The sequence below is a fragment of the Pinus tabuliformis genome, chromosome 2_2 (genome assembly GCF_031772625.1).
Source record: "Pinus tabuliformis cultivar Carrire ecotype Pingquan chromosome 2_2, CPIR1, whole genome shotgun sequence".
Lineage (NCBI taxonomy): Eukaryota > Viridiplantae > Streptophyta > Pinopsida > Pinales > Pinaceae > Pinus > Pinus tabuliformis.
The window spans coordinates 1,000,214,627-1,000,234,152 of record NC_142300.1 but is presented as its reverse complement, the minus strand read 5'-3'; the positions used below and the strand labels follow the sequence as shown (position 1 = coordinate 1,000,234,152).

At 36.3% G+C, this 19,526-nt stretch overlaps 1 pseudogene; it reads left to right on the top strand.

The window, feature by feature from the left end:
- LOC149196745 (beta-galactosidase-like) overlaps positions 1-19,526 on the top strand; it is a 54,399-nt pseudogene that overhangs the window by 26,434 nt on the left and 8,439 nt on the right.

The window sequence follows — 19,526 nt, the reverse complement described above, 5'->3', positions numbered from 1 at the left end:
GTCGAGGCCCTTAATTAGTCATGGGTTGACTAGTTAATCTCGTTAATTAGCGTTATTAAGGTTATTTCACAAAACATGGGGCAGGATATGTAATTTTTGTGATTTTTTAATAATAATACGGTGAAAGGGTAAATCTTTTCGGGATTTAGATAATAATACTAATTAGTGTTTAATGTGACTTTGGAATATGCAGTGCGCTAAGTTAAATGTTTCCGAAAACATTTCATCATATAACAACTATAACTTAGGCTAAATGAATATGAGGGTTTTGGGGATAAAATGTTTCAATTTCCCGAAAAAACTTTATATGGGGAACGAGTGACTTTATGAAGGGGTAATTGTTGATGGAAGGGCTTTAAGTGTTTCAGGTATTTCAAAATTATTGGGCCGAGGGTTTGGTCCCTCCAAAAGTTAGAGAAATGCTCTGAGCCCCTCTAACTTGTCATAGCTACCTTTGGCACTTAGGGGGAATTAGTGAATTTTTTAGGGAAAAATGGAGTAGGGAAGTTAATTAATTTGACTTTGTTTCCTTCATGTGCTGTCCTCGATGTGAATTGTGCTTTTTCCAAATGATGAAAGCAAAAGATTTAAGCTTTAAACTTAACTATTCACCACACATTTATTCTGCAACCATCATCTACTTACCCTACCTACTTTATCCTAGCATTTTCACTTCTTTATTAGGGTGCACTTAGACTGGCAAACCCTTCTCAAACTTTCTTTTCTTTTACATAGGGATATCTATCTAAATCTACACTTATTACATCTAGGGCTCAGATTAAACTGTTGAGACCCTTTATTTTCTCTACCTAATCTAATGATCTGCCAAGATTAAACAGTTTGGTTAGATTTTATTCTCTACCTATCAACATGAAATTGAAACATGGAATAACCAAGATTAAACTATTTGGTTACCATGGATTGTGGCCTAATTAACAAATTGCACACAATCTTTTATTCAATAAGTAAAATAGTAGTGGCATTTGGACTTGCACACTTTCATGGTCTTTTCTTTTTGTTGGGGTTCATTTTCTTTCATTTTTTGACCTTTTCTTTATTCTTTTAGGTCATACCCTCTTTACATTTTTTAATTTCTTGTTTTTTTCACAAATATGGAAAACACTTGCAACAAGCAAAGGTATGAACATATTTCAGAGCTAACCCAAGTCAATTATGATATATGAAACCTATTAGTATAGGAACCTAACAGTGGCTCCACTTGGGGATGACTTTTCCTTGTGAAATTTCAAGAACTGTAGACCAATGGCCCTTGAAAGGTCTTGATTGTGCTCTGCAATCTTCCTTTTCTTGCTACTTTATTAGTATAGATGACAGTATTACTTTTGAAGCTTAGGGCCTTCTCTCCGAGCTTCAACTGCAAAATTTTTCCATCCAATCAACACTGAACATTATGAAGGATATAGTATGTACAGTTAGAAATCTAATCAGAGTTAAAAACTGGGATCAAAGTAATGTTTCAACATCCGACCATTGACTGGTCCTCCTTCAAGTTCTGCACCATCTAATTCTTTAAGAAAATATGCATTGTTTCCTCTGAAAGCATATATTATATATGGTCCTTTCCACAAGAAGTCAAACTTCCCATGTTTTCCTTTGTCCTTCCTTCTAGAATCCCATCTTAATACTTTGTCTCCTAGATAAAAATCGTTTACTTTGGTCCTTCTGTCAAAAAATTTCTTAAGTTTTTCTTGTAGCATTTGTGATCTTTGGTACACCTCCTCCTTGGTTTGCTACAAATGGATGGTCTAGTTTATCCTTCTCTGTATATCATTTGGTTCCACTTGAGCTTCTTGGAGTAATTTCATGACAGGAACCCCTAAAGATGAGGGAAAAACAACCTCCATGCCATATACTAGCTCGTAGGGACTGGTTCCAATAGATTTTTTGGTTGTAAGCCTGTCTGCCCACAAAGAATTGATCAATTTTTTGTTCCAAGTTTTCTTATTCTCTTCCAATAGTTTTTTGATAATATTAACTAGACTTTTATTGGAATATTATGCAAGTTCATTCCCTTGAGGATAGTAGGTTGTGGAATGACCCAATGTGATATGATACTTGTTATAGAAATTAATCATCTTCTTTGACTTAAAGGCTGCGACATTATCTGTGATAATTTTATCTGGGCAACCAAATCTAGACAGAATATTGGCCTCTAAAAATCCTATGATGACAGTATCTGTGGCTTGTCTAGAGGGAATGGCTTCTATCCTTTTTGTTGAATAGTCAGTTGCAGAGAGTATACATTTGTGTTGACCCGAAGAAGGTGGATGAATTTCCCCAATGAAGTCAAGACCCCATTGTTGAAAAGGTTTCTCAGTGGAAATAGGCTTTAATGGTAAAGGTAACAATTTTATTTTCCCTTCAAATATTTGGCATTTGTGGCAGGAAGTTACAAATTTCTTCACATCTGCAAACAAGGTTGGCCAATAAAATCCAGCTCTTAGAATTTTGTCAGCAGTTGACTTCCAATAGAGGTGTCCACCATAGTCCCCTGCATGAAATTCTTAGAGAGCCTTGTCAGCTCCTTCTTTTATTAAACAACTCAACAAAATGCCTTCATGATTTCTCCAAAATAAAGAATTATCTAAGAAGCAAAATTTTGAAGACTTAATTTTCAAAAATCTATTCTTGGTTTTGGACAACCCTGGAGGAGCCTGCAGGTTTTGTAACACATAAATAATATCATCATACTAAGGTGAATGTGAAAAGGCCTTGATGATCTCTGGAGTCACCATATCCTGCTCGTTGTCCAGCTCTGCAATGAGATTGATGTCTAGGGCTTGACAAGTAGTTTCTGCCATGAGTTTAGCCAATCCTGACCTTTAATTAGCTTTGTGGGTTTTATCTCTAAATCATATTCTAAGATAGTAGCTATCCACTTTCCTCTTTTTCCATCAACTCCATCCCGAGTTAGGATGTCTTTGACTACTGCATTAGGAACATAAGCTACTACATGAGAATACAAAATATAGACCCTGAAATCTTTAAGAGCCTTTACTAATGCAAAAGCTTGTTTCTCCATTGTTTTGTATTTTAACAATGCATCTCTAAGAGCTTTACTAAAAAATGCTATGGGCTTTTCACATCCTTGATCATCTTTTTGTAGTAAAACTGCAGCTATGGTGTGTTTTGATGCAAAAGAAAAAATGATGAAGTCTCTATCAAATTGAGGGTTGGTGAGGATTGGTGTTCTTGTTAAGGCCATTTTAATTTCTTCAAATGATTGTTTAGCCTCAATTTTCCAATTAATGGTTGAATTCTTCTTTAACATGTTATTTAATGATCTAATGAGTTCAGCTAAGTTAGAGATAAACCTTCTTAAAAAATTAATCTTTCCTAAAAATACCTGTAACTCTTTAATGTTTCTAGGACAGGGAATTTGTAAAATAGCTTAAATCCTGGAGGGGTCAATTCGGATGCCTTCTTTAGAAATGATGTGACCCAACAGTTTTCCTTCCTCCTATCCGAACAAAGACTTCTTTTGATTCAAAGAAATACCATATTTTCTGCACTTTAAAAAGACTTGCCTGAGATGCTCCAAGTGTTGTTGATCTGATTTAGAAAATAAAGGTGAGATCATTAAGATATATAACAAGAAAATCATGAGTTTCTTTTGCAAAGGAAATGTCCATTTCTCTTTGAAAAGTTGCTCCTGCATTTTTTAGTCGAAAGGTCATTTTAATGTACATGAAGGTACCCCATGGTGTTGTAAATGTTGTTTCCTCTTGGTCATCAGGATGGAGTAAGATTTGGTTATAACCTGAAAACCCATCTAAAAGTGAGATTCTAGAGGAGCCAACTACCCTTTGCAATATATGGTCCATTTTGGGTAACGGATAGTTATCTTTTAGAGAGAACTTGTTCACATTTCTTAGGTCAACACATAATATTATTTCACCAGTTTTATTTCTAGTAGGTACCAGATTAGATACCCATTTTGAGAATCTAATAGGGGCAATAATCCCTGCTTCATACATGCGTTGGATTTCTTTCTCAATTGTTGGTAATAGCACAGGTTTAATCCTTCTGAGTTTTTGTTTGAATGGCTTTTGATTTTCTTTCAGAGGTATAGTGTGCTAAATGATAGAGGTGTCATAGGATTTCAAATATTCATAACTCCAGGCAAAGACATCGTGGAATTCTCTCATAAGTTCAACATACTTTAGCTTCTGATCAGGAGGTAAATATTTTGACAATTTTATCAATTTGGGATTGTCCCGTGTTCCTAAGTTATACTCCTTGATGTTTGCTTTTAAAGGCTCCATTTTAGGTTTCTTTGGAATGTCATTAGAGTCAAACAAATATTCTATAGGAGTCAATCCTTTGGGTAAATGATTGTCTTTTAGGTTGATAACCTCTGTTTCTTCTTCAATTATTTCATCTAGGTCCATTTGTTTCAGGTCTTGAATTTGTCTTTGTGTGAATTTGGTAGGGTGAAGCATATTTATTGAATTCTCTTCCAAAATGTTAATTTCTACTTCATTTATTTGATTAGAACTAGTAACTGTATCAACATCTATTTTAAGGTTAGAAAATTCCTCATTTAAAGTTAAAAATTTATTGAACTTCTTATCACTATCAAAAACCTGCTAGTTCTTAGGATTGTCAGGGATGGTTGGTATATGCCTAATCTTAGCAGTATACTGATGATTAGGTTGAAAACGTAATTTGCAGGTTCTGGCAAACATAGCCAGGCTGTGGGCTTGCATGTTGTGTTTTCTAGGAATAGTTGCAAGCTAGGTCTCCAAAAAAGTGTTGAGGATTTCTATTATTGTTCCTCTATAGTATCCTAATCTAGGATCCTTGGTTGAGTAAGTTCCTTTAATCTGTTTAATTATTAATTCTGAATATCCCATGATGGACACCCTCATAGCCCCTAATCTTTTAACAAGTTTAAGGCCTAATAAGAGAGCCTCATACTCTGCCATATTATTGCTGCATCTAAAATTTAATCTATAGGCATGGCCTTCAGCATGATCATTTTCTAAATTGTACACCCAAACTCCTGCTCCTACTCCTAGTTTATTTACTGAGCCATCAAACTCTAAATGACAAAGGATTTCATGTTTATAATTTGTATCTGTGGTAGTTGTAACTTGTTTAACCATGGCATTTGGGTTTTCATTGTCATCTGGTTTTTCTTCATTATTTGATATTTCCTTAATATGAACAATTGATTTTTCTTTTTCAATTTCTTTTGGTTCTGCTGCTAAAACATCTAAAGTATTTGAAGGACTAGCTTTTGTATTATAAAGGATGAAAGAATCCATATCAGAGTGTAATGAGTAGATGGGGCAATTTCTGGGTTTTTCTTGACTACTTACTACATATTTCATCAATGTTTCTCTGTATAATTTCTTGGGTTGCCCAAAAACCGATATAGTGGCATATGACATATCCAGTTAAAGGGATCCCTGAAGCTTAGCACCCCAGGATCTTGACAAAATCATGCCATATTTAGGTGGTATATAAGCTACCACTATGTCCATTAATATTGTTTTTGCAGGATATTGAACCAATAACACACAAGTCTTTTATCAATCCTAAACATCTCACTTGGCTGGAATCAAAAGAAAAAAAATCTCTGTATGGTCTAGTGATGTCTAGGTTTAGCTTTTCCATGACGGATTTGGGCATAAGATTGTGAGATGCACCAAAGTCAAACATGGCATTGTGAAGAATCTTATCATGTATGTTTAGGCTAATATAGAAGGGAGGAATTCCTCCTTCCAATGGTTTCCCATTCACTTCTGGGCCAAAGATTAACTCGGGTTGATCATCAAAAAGATTAGATGTGTCTTCAGTTCTGGTAATTTTTAGTGATCTATTGATTTGAGTGCGGTAAGCATCATGTTTAGCTAATTCAGATAATGGAACAAAAATTTTCATCTTGCTAATTTCTGCTTCCAAATTAAAGGACTTTTCTATTTGGGCTCTTGGATTTCAAGCAACTGTGTTTTCTGTGTCTTTATCCATTTCAGGATTAGAGTTATGATTTTCTGACTCTCCTAAATCAACTTTTGGAGGTTCCTCCATAGTTTCTTGGGAAGGATGGGCAGTGGAAGGTTGTTCATTGTTTGGTTGATTATCAGAGATATCTTCAATTATGGGGTCAGGGGGTTTGGTGTTTGGTCTAGAAAAAATTTGCAAAGGTTTGTTTACTGTCTTACATTATTTGGGTTGATTTGAGACTAATTTCTTGTTTGTTTCAGGGACATCAATTTTCCTACATATTAGATTGTATTGCTTGTGCACCTCAAATATGGCTGAATCATATCCCTACCTAAAGTCGAACGATTCTCCTGATTGGGTTTGGAACTGTTTAAGTATGTGGGCCTCTTGATCATCTTGGGATAAGAAAACTTCTTCTTCATCATCAAGCCCCATCAAATTAATTTTAGTATCTTCTTCTGGGTCTTCAGAGTGAGAAGCTTTTGCATAGTTTTCCTGGAAAGGGGGTCTAATGTTTTGGTCAGGACCAGTCTTTCCAGTGTTCTGGTTTTGATTCTTTCTAAAATTGGGATTATTCCCTGGATTAGCTTGCTAGCTATCCCAAGGAGATTTTCTTTCAATTATCTCAACTCTGTCCCCTATTCTATCCATTCCTTTAATTATGGCATCTAGCTTTTGTTCGAAGGGTGAGCTTTCTTCTTTTAATGGTATACTCCTTTCACTCCTGGCCTTGGATCTTTTGGATAACAGGTTGACTTCAACACTGACTGTTATGCTTTGCATATCTTCCAAAGTAGGGGGGTTTCGTTCTCTCAGCTGGAAAGCCATATCAGAATCAAATCCATCTAGGAATTTGATTAAGGCTAAACTAGGTGGGGGCCTAAGATCTAGTGGAATGGCACTATACACACTATTAAATCTAGTGAAACATTCTTGGACAGTTTCTTGAGGTCCCCTTCTAAGGTTTTCATATTTAGACAAGATCTGAAGGGGGTCCTTCCTCTCTTCCCATCTATTCAAGAATTGTTGATAAAGAATTCTCAAGGTATTTATACTCGGGGGGTTTAAGGCTTGAAACCAGGTCCTAACTTCCCCTAATAAACTCTGAAAGGAAATCCTCATTTGAACATCCTCTGTATCAATCTTGTAAGTTTTGAAATAGTCTGTCATCTTTTTAGTATGTTGCTGAGCCGAATAGGTTCCAGTGCCAGCAAAAAAGGTGATTTTACTTTGATAACCTGGAGGAAGGGCACCTAAGTTGGAAGGAAACAGAAGGGGAGCAAACCTGTGTGCCATGATTCTAGGTTGAGGTGGGGTAACAGTGGATGTTTGAGTTGTGGATGGAGAGCTAGGAGTAATGGTCAAATGTGGAGTGGTTTGAGGTTGAGAGAGATTAGGGAATGATGATGAGCTAGCAGAAAAAGAAGTAACTACAGAAGGATTAGAGGTTTCTTCAGTGGTAAGATCAGATTGAGGTGAGTTCTACAAATATATATCAATTAAAAAATTAGCTCTCTGAACTTCGATTTCCTTGATGAACTCTGGGTCTTGGACTAGGTCCACTAATTTAGAATCAGATGAAGTTTGAAACAAAGAGGTTTCAAAGTACTCGTCAAAGGGAAATTATTCTAGGATCAACCACTCAACATGACAAGATTGAGATCTAAATATGGGTCAAGGGCTAAAAGAACTTTCTTGTCTTCTAAGAATTCTGGGGATCAAATTGGGGTTCTTGAACACTGGGGGTGGATTAGGGTCAGGATTAGCCCTAGTGTATCGAGTTCTTTTTGAAGCCAGATTTCAGGTTTTTGTTTTGTAATTTCATATATCAAAATAACTTCTATGGATTCTTTAAGATGCATATAATCAAACTTTGTGTTTCTTAAAGATTTTTTTTTACTAAGGAACTGGTTCCCCAGTGGAGTCACCACTATGTTATCACTCAGATTTTCCCTTAGAAGTTATCAAAAGAAGGGACACTCCGAGGTAACCACAAACCAATCTTTTAAGTACAGAATCTAGCCAATCTATACTCAGAGAGGGCTCTCTCTTTATGATTTAGCTTTGTTTTATGGGATATTAGGCTAGTTATGAAAGCTTGTAGGGGATTTTGTTTGGGTGGTGGAATTCTGGTAGCAGATGGATAGAACAAGGCCTTCAAGCCATTGGGCTATGGAGTCAAATCAAGTGATGGCTCAACTGGATCAGATCAAATTACCAAAGGGAAAACTGACAGGGCAAGGTAGTAAAACAAAAGGCAAATGCCAAGTTCAGATGGATGGATGAAATAGTAATAAAGAGGGAGAAAGGGCAATGAAGAATCCTTTAACCGGGTTTAATTTGTAGAATAGAGGTTACTCATTAACAAGGAGCAATTAAGTATTATTTGTTAAATGGGTCATTGTGATAAACTATGGAAGCAAGGGAGCATTTAAGAATTCCCTAACTATGATAGTCTAGAAGAAAACATTAAGAAAGATAAACCTTTTAAAACATATTTCAGAAATGCAACTTCTGAAATATCATTATGTCGTTTACCATTCAGATTTCATGAAAACACATGTGATTATTCAATAAACAGAAGAGAAACAATAAAACACAAGAGATATAGAATACTTATTTGATTTCTGTTTGACACAAGTATCCTGTAAACTGCCTTAGCTTTATTCCTTGATCCAGCAAGCCATACAAATGTTGGTACAATAGAACTTCAATTCCAGAAGAAATATCTATAGAAATGTTGTAGAATCCACCCCTAATACTTCGAGTAATGAAGTATTTATACAAAATTTACATCAAAATATCTCATAACTAAATGAGATTTATTCTAGGAAAATAAAATATCTATTTACACTAATATAGAGACAGATGGTCTCGAATATAGAAACAGAAAGTGAACTGATTGTTGATGTCCCTATTTTTGTTGAAGGAGCTGGAGGCATCCTCTACGAATCTGCATCTTACTATTGCCTTAGTAACTCTGCGCTAGACATCTAATTTGATCTTTTCAACTGATACCCTTTTACCTGTAACTAATACTTTTTACCTATTCACCAGCATTCATCCTTTTTACCAAAATTTACTATGGTAAATACTTCTATTTATCTCACTGTTTACCATAGTAATTTATAGGATGTCAGTCATATCAGTCCACCAATCATCCTTTGGTATTCTTGTTCTTATCAGCTTCCTGTAAATTTCATCTGCTTTTGTATACTTCTCAAAATTGGGTTGTGCTGGGAATAAGTGCTTTACTTCATGTTCAATAAAAAAGAGATTTTCTAAACCATTGTAAAGCACTTTTCCTATTGGTAATGCCTTGGTTGAAGATGAACTAGCCTGACTGTCAGCCTGCTGATGTAGTTTGTCAATGTAATCAATCTGAACCATTAGTTTATCATTGATGACTAAAGGACTGGGGAGTCCTTTCATTCTTAAGATGTCAAATTTCTTCATGAACTCATCTATATCTTCCTACATGCTTTGACATCTACGTTCCAGGCCTTGCATCAGATTCCTTTTAGTCAACACTTTCTTTATTTCGAGGATGGTAGCAGTCCTATCCTCAATGTCCAGTTGTTCTAACTGTTGCCTGCTTTTACTGTTCAGAAAATTGATTAATCTGATAGCTTCCTCAGGTTTCCTGCCCAACTCTTCTTTGGTCTTCTTAATTTCTTCCAGAGCAAGCTTCACTAAATCAATTTGTTCAAAAATAATTTGAATTGATGACCAACTATCATTGATGGAATCAATGATATTGGTCCACAATATCTTCCTAATGTCTGTCAAAGGCTTTTCAAATGTCAAATCCTTCTCCAATGCTTTAATTTGTTGGGCCATGCCTTTGTTTTTCCTTACCTCTTCTGCATAGTTGATCTTTGATATATCATATTTTTGCTCCAAGGTAGTGAATTTCTCTTTCACTTTCTGTAGTTCTGTTACTTGGAGTTTCAGTTCTTCCATTGACTTAATCAAGTCTTCTGTGCTTGGTGTTGATGTTCCTGCCTGTGATGTACCTGTTGCTTCCACTGATGCAGTTGTTGCCAAAGGAATGTTTGGTGCTAAAACAGTTGCCAGTGTGGAAGGGACTGTTGTTGAAACTACTGGCACTACAGTTTGAGGTTGTGTAGTTGACTCACTCTGCCTGGACTGGACTGCATTTTCCAATTCCTACCATGTTTCCTTTAGCTGCTCATTTAACTTAAGGACCAAGTCCACAAGTTCTTCTTCATTCTTATTTTCTATAACATCAGCAGTCTGAGGGTGGATGAGTGGTGGCAACTTCAATTATTTTCTAAGTGTAGTTATGTCTTCATTCTTTTTCTTAATTAAGCTTTTTGCTGCCTTAACATCTTTTGGGTCATGACCCAATCCAATTACTAACTCTTCTAATGATTTTATTCTACTATCCTTTTCCTGTGAGGAGGCTTTCTCCAGCTGCAATTGGGTTGTAGTGTTGCTCAATGAATTTTGCAATCTATGAGCCATCATTGCCTTGCTGGTTAGTGTTGAATAGACCATCTCACCCGTTTGCTTGTGTAGTTCAATCTGATCAATGGGGTGGATGTCTTTAGCCATGACTTCAAAATCAATTTTAAGATAGTCAGCCAAGGACTTTGGCTGCAACACTGTGGGCTTCAGGAAACTCATTTGCATTTTGCCCTCTTTGATGTCAAAAGCTGACATCAGTCTGGTCTGGTTTGTAGGGGCCATCTTTAAGTACTGAGCATAGGCTTGGGCCTTCAACTACTCATTCTTTGCCTTGATCTCTTTAAACTTACCCTTTATATCTATGATCTTTTCAGAAGAAGATCTGAAAGATGAAACTTCTATGTTGGGTTGTCTTTCTAGCTCTTGCCTTTGTGAACTTGAGGGTGTCCCACCTGTTGGGAAAGTCTGTAGGCTATCTGTCCCTTCCTTTCTCAAGCTCTCAGTAGTTTCTCCAATGAATTCCTCCTTTGAATAAGGATTCAACCTTTGCCTTTTAGTAAAGGGTTGATCTGTGGGTCTGCTAGAAGGGGTAGCTACTTCCCTTTCTCTTTTCAAGTTTCTTTCCTCGTTTAGAGGAGTCTCTAGCACTGGAGGATTTTCCATGTAGGTTTGAGCTGGTAGTGGCTGTGGTGGAGTCAATTCCACAGATATTTCAGGCTGCTCTGATTTCTCTGTTTGTTCTGATGTAGATGGACTTGTTTCCTGAGTTTGCCTCAGTGAAGGCTCTGCTGTGGGAGCATTGGATTCTTGGGTTGGTCGTTGGGAAGACTCTGCATGCACCTATACAAAGGAGTCCAGGTCAAGTCCCTTCTCCAAATCTTTCATCACATTTTCAACTTCCACCTCATCACTATCTAGTTCTTTTAATGTTCCTTCCCTCCATTCATCTAAATTGGCATATTGTTCTATCTCTGGATTTATGCGGTGGAAGTAAGGAGCAAGTTTATGCTTTTGAGGATCATATGCCCAAGCAAAGATCTTCTTTAAACACATCTTTGTCTCTATGATATGTTCTGCTTCTTTCCCTGCTTTTCTGTTGTTGCACACAAATGGGCCTAAGTGGTCTTTGATCCTCAGCTGGGCTTTCTTCTTTGCTTTCATGAAATGGATTTCATCAGAGTTGATTATTTGCCTGTAGTACTCCAGGGAAAATAATCTCATGGGGACATACTTGGGCAATTTGTAGGGGGGCAGTTCACACCCATAGACTCTGATTTCAGTATGATTCTGGTATAAGTACCAGTCACCTATCCTATACTGCTTTGACAACTGAAGGATTCTCTTGATATCATCACTGATTTTAGGGGGGGAATTTCCTGTCAGCATGGTAGTTATAGGATGGACAAACTGATCAATGAAATCTATATATGAATAGGGAGAAGAGGATGAATGGTGAAAAATAGAGGTCCAGAAGATGACTGACCTAGGGTTACCTTTTGTATCAAGCTTCTGTACAGAGAGGGGGAACTTGTCAATTTGATAGTAAAGAAAGAGGTGATATATGACTGTGGAATACTTGAACACTCTCTCATTTTCTAGCCTCATGAATTGGTCATGGATTTTTTCAGCTATGAATGCAGCATAGTCATATTTGACAGCAGGAGGCTAACCAGGGGTGAAGATACTCATGATGACTAGGGTCAATTCATCAACAAACTCACTAGTATTGAAACCCATAATGGCAGCAATCATATTAACAATATTTTGGCCTATATCAGTGAATAAACATGTTAGATAGGGAGGGGGATCTTTGGGTAGATTTTTCTTATGTATGAAAGTTTGGAAAATACAAAAGAGTTCGAAACTGGACATTTTGGTGGATCTTTCTAGTAATTCCCCAAGGGAAATGTGGGTGAGGTACCGGCCAGGCTGAAGCTGTAACATTTCATTAATTGAACCAGCAGTGATTGTAAACAGGACTGACTGGTCAGGGGACATTATGGCTCTGAGGTTAGGGTTATAATTGGCTTGACATTGGTGGATAATGTCCAGGAAAATGTGCACAGAAGGGAGGAAGTACTTTGGGTGATTTGATTCCCAAAGTCCTATGATATCAGTATTGTTCAGGTAATCATCCCGGCTTCGACAATATACTTTCAGGGGGTTTTCAACAGGTTCAAGGTCTTTTATTTGGAAGTCTTTATCTGCTAAGGGAAGATAGTCCAAATCTCTGTGAGGAGTTGTGATTGGAGGTACATTGAGGGCCACGGGGGTTTCCATCCTGGTTCTTGTGTTTTCAGGATCCCTGGTTCTTGTGTTTTCAGGGACAAAACAGGGATTTGCAATGAATTTGTTTAAAACAGGGGTGCCTGGGATGTTTTGAACTAAGCTTAGCCACTAGACTATACTGAAATTTAGAGTTTTAAAGCAATTTTCAGAGGGCTTTCAGTAAATAACAGGGTTTCTGAGAGAAAATCTGGTAAATACCTATTTCTGGGCAATTGGCAATGATCTTCACGTTAGCAGGATGCACACTGAGGACTGGAGCGGCTTTGAAGGGCAGCGTGCAAGGTGGTTGACAGTTTGGGGACGAACTTGGTTGATTCGGACGTGCTACGTGCATGCATGGAACTATTCTGTTAAAAAGGACAAAGATTTCATTTGTTTTTTTATGCAAAGTCAATTTTTTGGCGGGTTCAGCGACAAGGACAGGTGGCATGAAGTCAATGATGTGACATTTTGTTGTTTGTGGGAGGTGGTAATTGGGTTTCATCGCACCGCTTATGGGAGGTTGGCAGTATTAAGGGAGGGCCGCGCGATTCCACTAGTCAATTGACACGTATCATTGAAGCTTTTGGGAAAACAACTCATTTCACGCGTATAACGTCCGACCAAAAGGCCTGCGCGATATGAGCGATGGCCATTGGATCTGAGAGATCTGATCGGACGGTCATCAGGGCGCACGATGTGATGGAGTTTAACAAAGGGGGCCGACGTTTAATTAAGGACTTTAATTACATCGGGGGCGATGTGATTGGTCGAAAGTTGTTAATTAATCATGAGGATTAATTAATCCTTTATTTAGTTTGGTGAGGGTTGGGGCTCTTAATTAGTCACGGGTTGACTAATTAATCCTGTTTATCAGCGTTATTAAGGTTATTTCGCAAACCATGGGGCGAGATATGTAATTTTTGGGTTTTTTTAATAATAATACGGGGAAAGGGTAAATCTTTTCGGGATTTAGATAATAATACTAATTAGTGGTTAATGTGACTTTGGAATATGCAGTGCGCTAAGTTAAATGTTTCCGAAAACATTTCATCATATAACAATTATAACTTAGGCTAAATGAATATGAGGGTTTTGGGGATAAAATGTTTCAATTTCCCTAAGTAAAATAGGATTTTACTTAGAAAAAACTTTATAAGGGGAATGAGTGACTTTATGAAGGGGTAATTGTTGATGGAAGGGATTTAAGTGTTTTAGGTATTTCAAAATTATTGGGCCGAGGGTCTGGTCCCTCCAAAAGTCAGAGAAATGCTCTGAGCCCCTCTAACTTGTCATAGCTACCTTTGGAACTTAGGGGGAATTAGTGAATTTTTTAGGGAAAAATGGAGTAGGAAAGTTAATTAATTTGACTTTGTTTCCTTGATGTGTTGTCCCCAATGTGAATTGTGCTTTTTCCAAATGATGAAAGCAAAAGATTTAAGCTTTAAACTTAACTATTCACCACACAGTTATTCTGCAACCATCATCTACTTACCCTACCTATTTTATCCTAGCATTTTCACTTCTTTATTAGGGTGCACTTAGACTGGCAAACCCTTCTCAAACTTTCTTTTCTTTTACATAGGGATATCTATCTAAATCTACACTTATTACATCCAGGGCTCAAATTAAACTATTGAGACCCTTTATTTATCTAATAATCTGCCAAAATTAAACAGTTTGGTCAAATTTTATTCTCTACCTATCAACATGAAATTGAAACATGGAATAACCAGGATTAAGCTATTTGGTTACCATGGATTGTGGCCTAATTAACAAATTTCACACAATATTTTATTCAATAAGTAAAATAGTAGTGGCATTTGGACTTGCACTCTTTCATGGTCTTCTGTTTTTGTTGGGGTTCATTTTCTTTCATTTTTTGACATTTTATTTATTCTTTTGCCATTTGATTTTTCTTTTAGGGCATACCCTATTTACATTTTTTAATTTCTTGATTTTTTCAGAAATATGGAAAACACTTACAACAACCAAAGGTATGAACATATTTTAGAGCTAACCAAGTCAATTATGATATATGAAACCTATTAGTATAGGAACCTAACACCCACAATCATAGGCAAGACCCAACATCCCTTTTCTCCCTTCCCCCTTCCCTTTTTATACCCTCCTTCTCTTCTCCATCTCAACCACCACTCATTAATGTCATGAACTTCTCATCCATCTTTCTAGTTGACTTCTCTTCTCCCAAGTAAAGCTAGGAGTACATTTGGAAATGTGACATGAATATAAAATTGGGAAATTAATGGGAAAGGACCATGTCTTCTCCCAAGTAAATGTGAGGGTACATTGGGGAATGTGAGATGAATATATATATTGATAATGAGTTGGAGAGGACCATGTCTTCTCCCAAGTAAGTGTGAGGGTACATTGGGGAATGTGAGATGTAATTAAATGGAGAGGACCATGTCTTCTCTTTAGTAAATGTGAGGGTACAATGGGGAATGTGAGATGAATATATATATTGATAATGAGTTGGAGAGGACCATGTCTTCTCCCAAGTAAGTGTGAGGGTACATTGGGGAATGTGAGATGTAATTAAATGGAGAGGACCATGTCTTCTCCCTAGTAAATGTGAGGGTACATTAGGGAATGTGAGATGAATGTATATATTATTTGAAATAATGGAAGGAGACCATACCCTTCCTAAGATTCAATTTGAGAAGGTAAGTTGGGAATTTGAATCATAGAAATCATGAATTTTATATTAGACCAATATTTCTCAATATTTTCAGATAATGTAAACATTAACAAAATTTGCAGGATAAGATTTAAGTGGGGCATTACAGTATTAGGCACTTGTAGATGATAATATTTCATAATATTATCACAAGCCTTTCATAGAGGGCTTGTAGATGGAGATTTAACAAGGTTGGAAATAAATCTACATATTTTTTTTCTCTCTCATAAAATTCCCAGATAACTAGGAGGATATGTATGTAATGTAGTTTTTATTTTCAATGTATCTTTTTTTTATTGATATATTTTTTGGACATGATAAGGGCTTTTCCTTGCTTTTTTTTTTTAATGGTTGTTTAGCCAACTTTTGAATGCATATAAAAAATGTAATTTTCTTTTCCATGATTAAAATTACAATTTTTTCCTCGAAAAAAAATGAGATTTATCTCAAAGTAGTTATGCATTTTTTGTCTTTTTAATTAAACTAATTAACTAAAAAATTGTTATTAAATGTCATATGAAATTACTTATGGTTTTGATTTTTTTTGGCATGTGGTATTGATAAGTGCCTATGAAATTTAAACTATGCAGTCTACCCCATGAAAGTGCCTAAAGAGATTTTGGGTCAAATCCATTTATGCATTCAAAAATAAATTTAAACAATGAAAAATTACGCATGGTGTGTGTAGAGAGAGGGAGCCAATATAGATCCATCATAACTATGGATATATCAAACATCAAGATGAATTAAATCTCTTTATGTATGTAGACTTGTTTTCAAGTTTTTCACTCTAAAAGAGGTTTGCACATCAATAAATTCAATCTCTCTAGTGCGTTTTCTAGATCCGTGGTTAAGATGGATCTACAGTGGTATTAGATAAACAAAAAATATGTGGAATAACATGTTGAGAAAAATGTAAAAAATGATTCTTTTGAGGTAGATTTGAAAGTGTTAATTAGTAGTAATATGACTCATTAATTCAAATCTAGAGGAGACTAGAGTATGTACACCTTAGTAAATTTCAGTAGTCAAATTACTGCTCAAAGATAGGTCTATTATCTCATAAACTAGGTCTCAGCACCCATTTATTGTGTGACTTGGCCATGACCATAAAATTAGAGAAAAAGAAATTGAAAAGAAAAATTAAATACATTATATTTTTGTCATATTAAAAATAATTATATTATATAATTTTTTATTGATAATTAAATCAAATATATTAATTACATTGTAAGGCGTTTCCTTTTGAAATCAACTCCCCTCTGAAGGTACGTGTACATTCATGGGCCCTTGATTTAAGTGTTAGATGATTAAAATAGTTTCAACCATCTGATTGATTCTACGATTTTAAATTAGTTATTAAATTAGTTACAATTATAAGTCTCGCGACCTCGCTACGCAATAGGTCGATTGCCCTTGCTCACACTACTTCTTGCTCGACACTACGCCATAGGTTGACCGCCCTTTCTCACACTAATTCTTTCTCGACACTACTTCCAGGTGCTGCCTCCCCTAGCTGGTCACCCAAACCCTCATTCTCGTCCTCTGCCACCACGAAATGTTGCTCTGAAACTTCTCCAGGGTTTTGTGGTTTCTCTTCACATTTTTTCCTCATATCACTCCAGTTTACTTCTTGGTTTAAAACTTTGGATAGAAATACAATGCCGCTGATAGAACTCACAACAATCGGTGAGTTCCATTTTTCCTCTATTCTTCATGCATAGTTCGATATAGTTGCTATTTCTGACGTAACATCATGGGTTTTATTGACACGCAGGGAGAAAGTTGGGTGTTCCCTTGGCGGCAAGCTCCTATGCCTTCACCTAACTCATCTTTTTCCCATGGTGATTTGTACAGGTAAAATGTGGCTTAAGCATTGTTGTAATTCCTTCATTATACGTTCAAGATCTGTGTTTTTATTGTTTGATACTAATTTACTGCTCCTCCGTGTAGGTGGAACTATCTTATCAGTACCCATCTATTGGAACAGGCACGAATCGGTCACAACTACCCCAGCACTGCACTTATCTCCATGCATACTCCCAGGTGTGGTCATTCTTGAGACTGTTCAACAAGGGTTTTCAAATCAAGGTTTTTGTTTGTATTTTTGTAAACCCCTGAAGGGTTATATGACTTCTTAGAAACATCCGGTGTATGTAGAAAGACACTCCATTTTATGGAAAGATGATAAGCTTGATTTCCAGTATTCTGGGTTACTAAACATTTGTGTACTTTCATTCTATAGAAATTTTAATCTTGTTTCTTAAATCTCGAACTATGTCGAGGAAACTTATTTCAATGTTTCGTCGAATGTTTTCGTCTTTTATATGAAACTGTGTCAGCGCTGGCCGTGAACTCTTTCAAATCGTTAATTCTTAATTTTGCTATTATGGTTCTCACGTTAATTAGATAGTTTTAACTCAGTAATGCGAATTTTCTTAGAATAATTCTGTGTATTTTTGTGTGCTTAAATTACAGTTCCTTGCTTTGTCTATGCGCTTATAGTTTTGTTCTTACAATGGCACTTAAGCCCTTGATTTTCGACTATACGCCTCTGACAATAGGGAATATTCTCCGGATGTTGTTTAGACAATAGGTTTTAGACTTTCGAAGGGAGGATCCCTCATAGACCTGCTGAGGATGTCGCGTTCGCAGTGGTCCAATTTTTTCAGAGAGGAGGAACATTCTAGAGCTATTACATGGTGGATTTTTATCTTCTTTCATCGTCTACTTGAGCCGATACACATTTATAATTGTGTTATTAATTTCTTTGTATGTTGCAGTACCATGGAGGCATAGACTTTGGGCGGACAAGCGACGGTCCATTCATTACCCAATTATGACTACGATGCCCCTATTAACGAATATTGTATGGTAAAGTTTCCCTTGCCAAATTTTATTCGGTACTGAAAGACTGTGGGGAGGTTTTTCTAAAGGGTGCACCTAGGTTGTATAGCACTGAAAATGAGTCTGGTTCAATTATCCTTCTACAATCATAAATCATAAAGTTAGGAACTGTTGTAAGTTTGTCTTTGGATTTTTTCTGTTTATTTGAAACAATATGTATTCCATGTTTACATTTATGGGATTTTGGTAAAATTGTAAGCAGTGAGGCGACTGAATTTGTATACATTCTAAAACTCCATTCACAAATTTCATGAGAATAGACCTAACTGGCTTTCTCTATAAATATGTCTTGCTTACCTAAAAAAAATTAATAAAAAGTCAGTCTCTATCTCTGTGTAATCGCGGTCCTCTGTGATCCTTACAGGGAATATAAGGCAGTCGAAGTGGGGCATCTGAAAGAGTTGCACAAAGCGATAAAACTATGTGAACCTACTCTAATCTATGGAGACATGAATATCATTTCACTGGGAAAGGGCTTTAAGGTTTGTCATTCAATTGAATAATTTATACTATTCCATGGTATATAATCGTTTAACCCTTGCAAGGGAGTGTCATTCTAAAAGTTGTTGAGCTGGAAACTAATGACACTTTTAGGCATCAAACTTACCCTGAATATGCAGACAACAGTATATTCTACCAAGAATTTTGGTGTCTGTGATGCCTTCCTTAGCAACGTCGACAGTAAGTAGGATGCAATCGTGTGATTCAATGGGATATCTTATAATATACCTGTTTGGTCTGTCAGTCTCTTGCCTGACTACAAAAATGTGGTCTATAACACTACAAGGGTTAGTGATATTTTCTACTGATTTTCATCAGATTAGATGAGGTGATGATGAAAGTTGTGGGATTATATAGAACCTCTAATCAGATGTGTATCAAATGTTACATATTAGTATACAGAATTCCTTAATGGGAATGGAGCAGGTCAGCATGGATTCCCTTCATCTTGTTGGAACATCAAGTGGAAATAGAGGAAAAATATCTGTAAACTGGTCATGGCACAAAGAATATGTTGGAATATATGGAGAAAACAAATTCTCTGCCCACGACTTGTTAGAGAAACTTAGCACAACTTTAGATAAAAGTGATTATCTATGGTATACAATAAGGTATTCTGAACTTGTAATTAACTTTTCTTTTGAGACAAGGGGAGATTATGATGCCTTACCCCAAATATTTTTCCAATTAGGAAGTTGGTTTTTATGGAAGTTCACGAACTGTTGTTATATGATCCTTTCTCAGA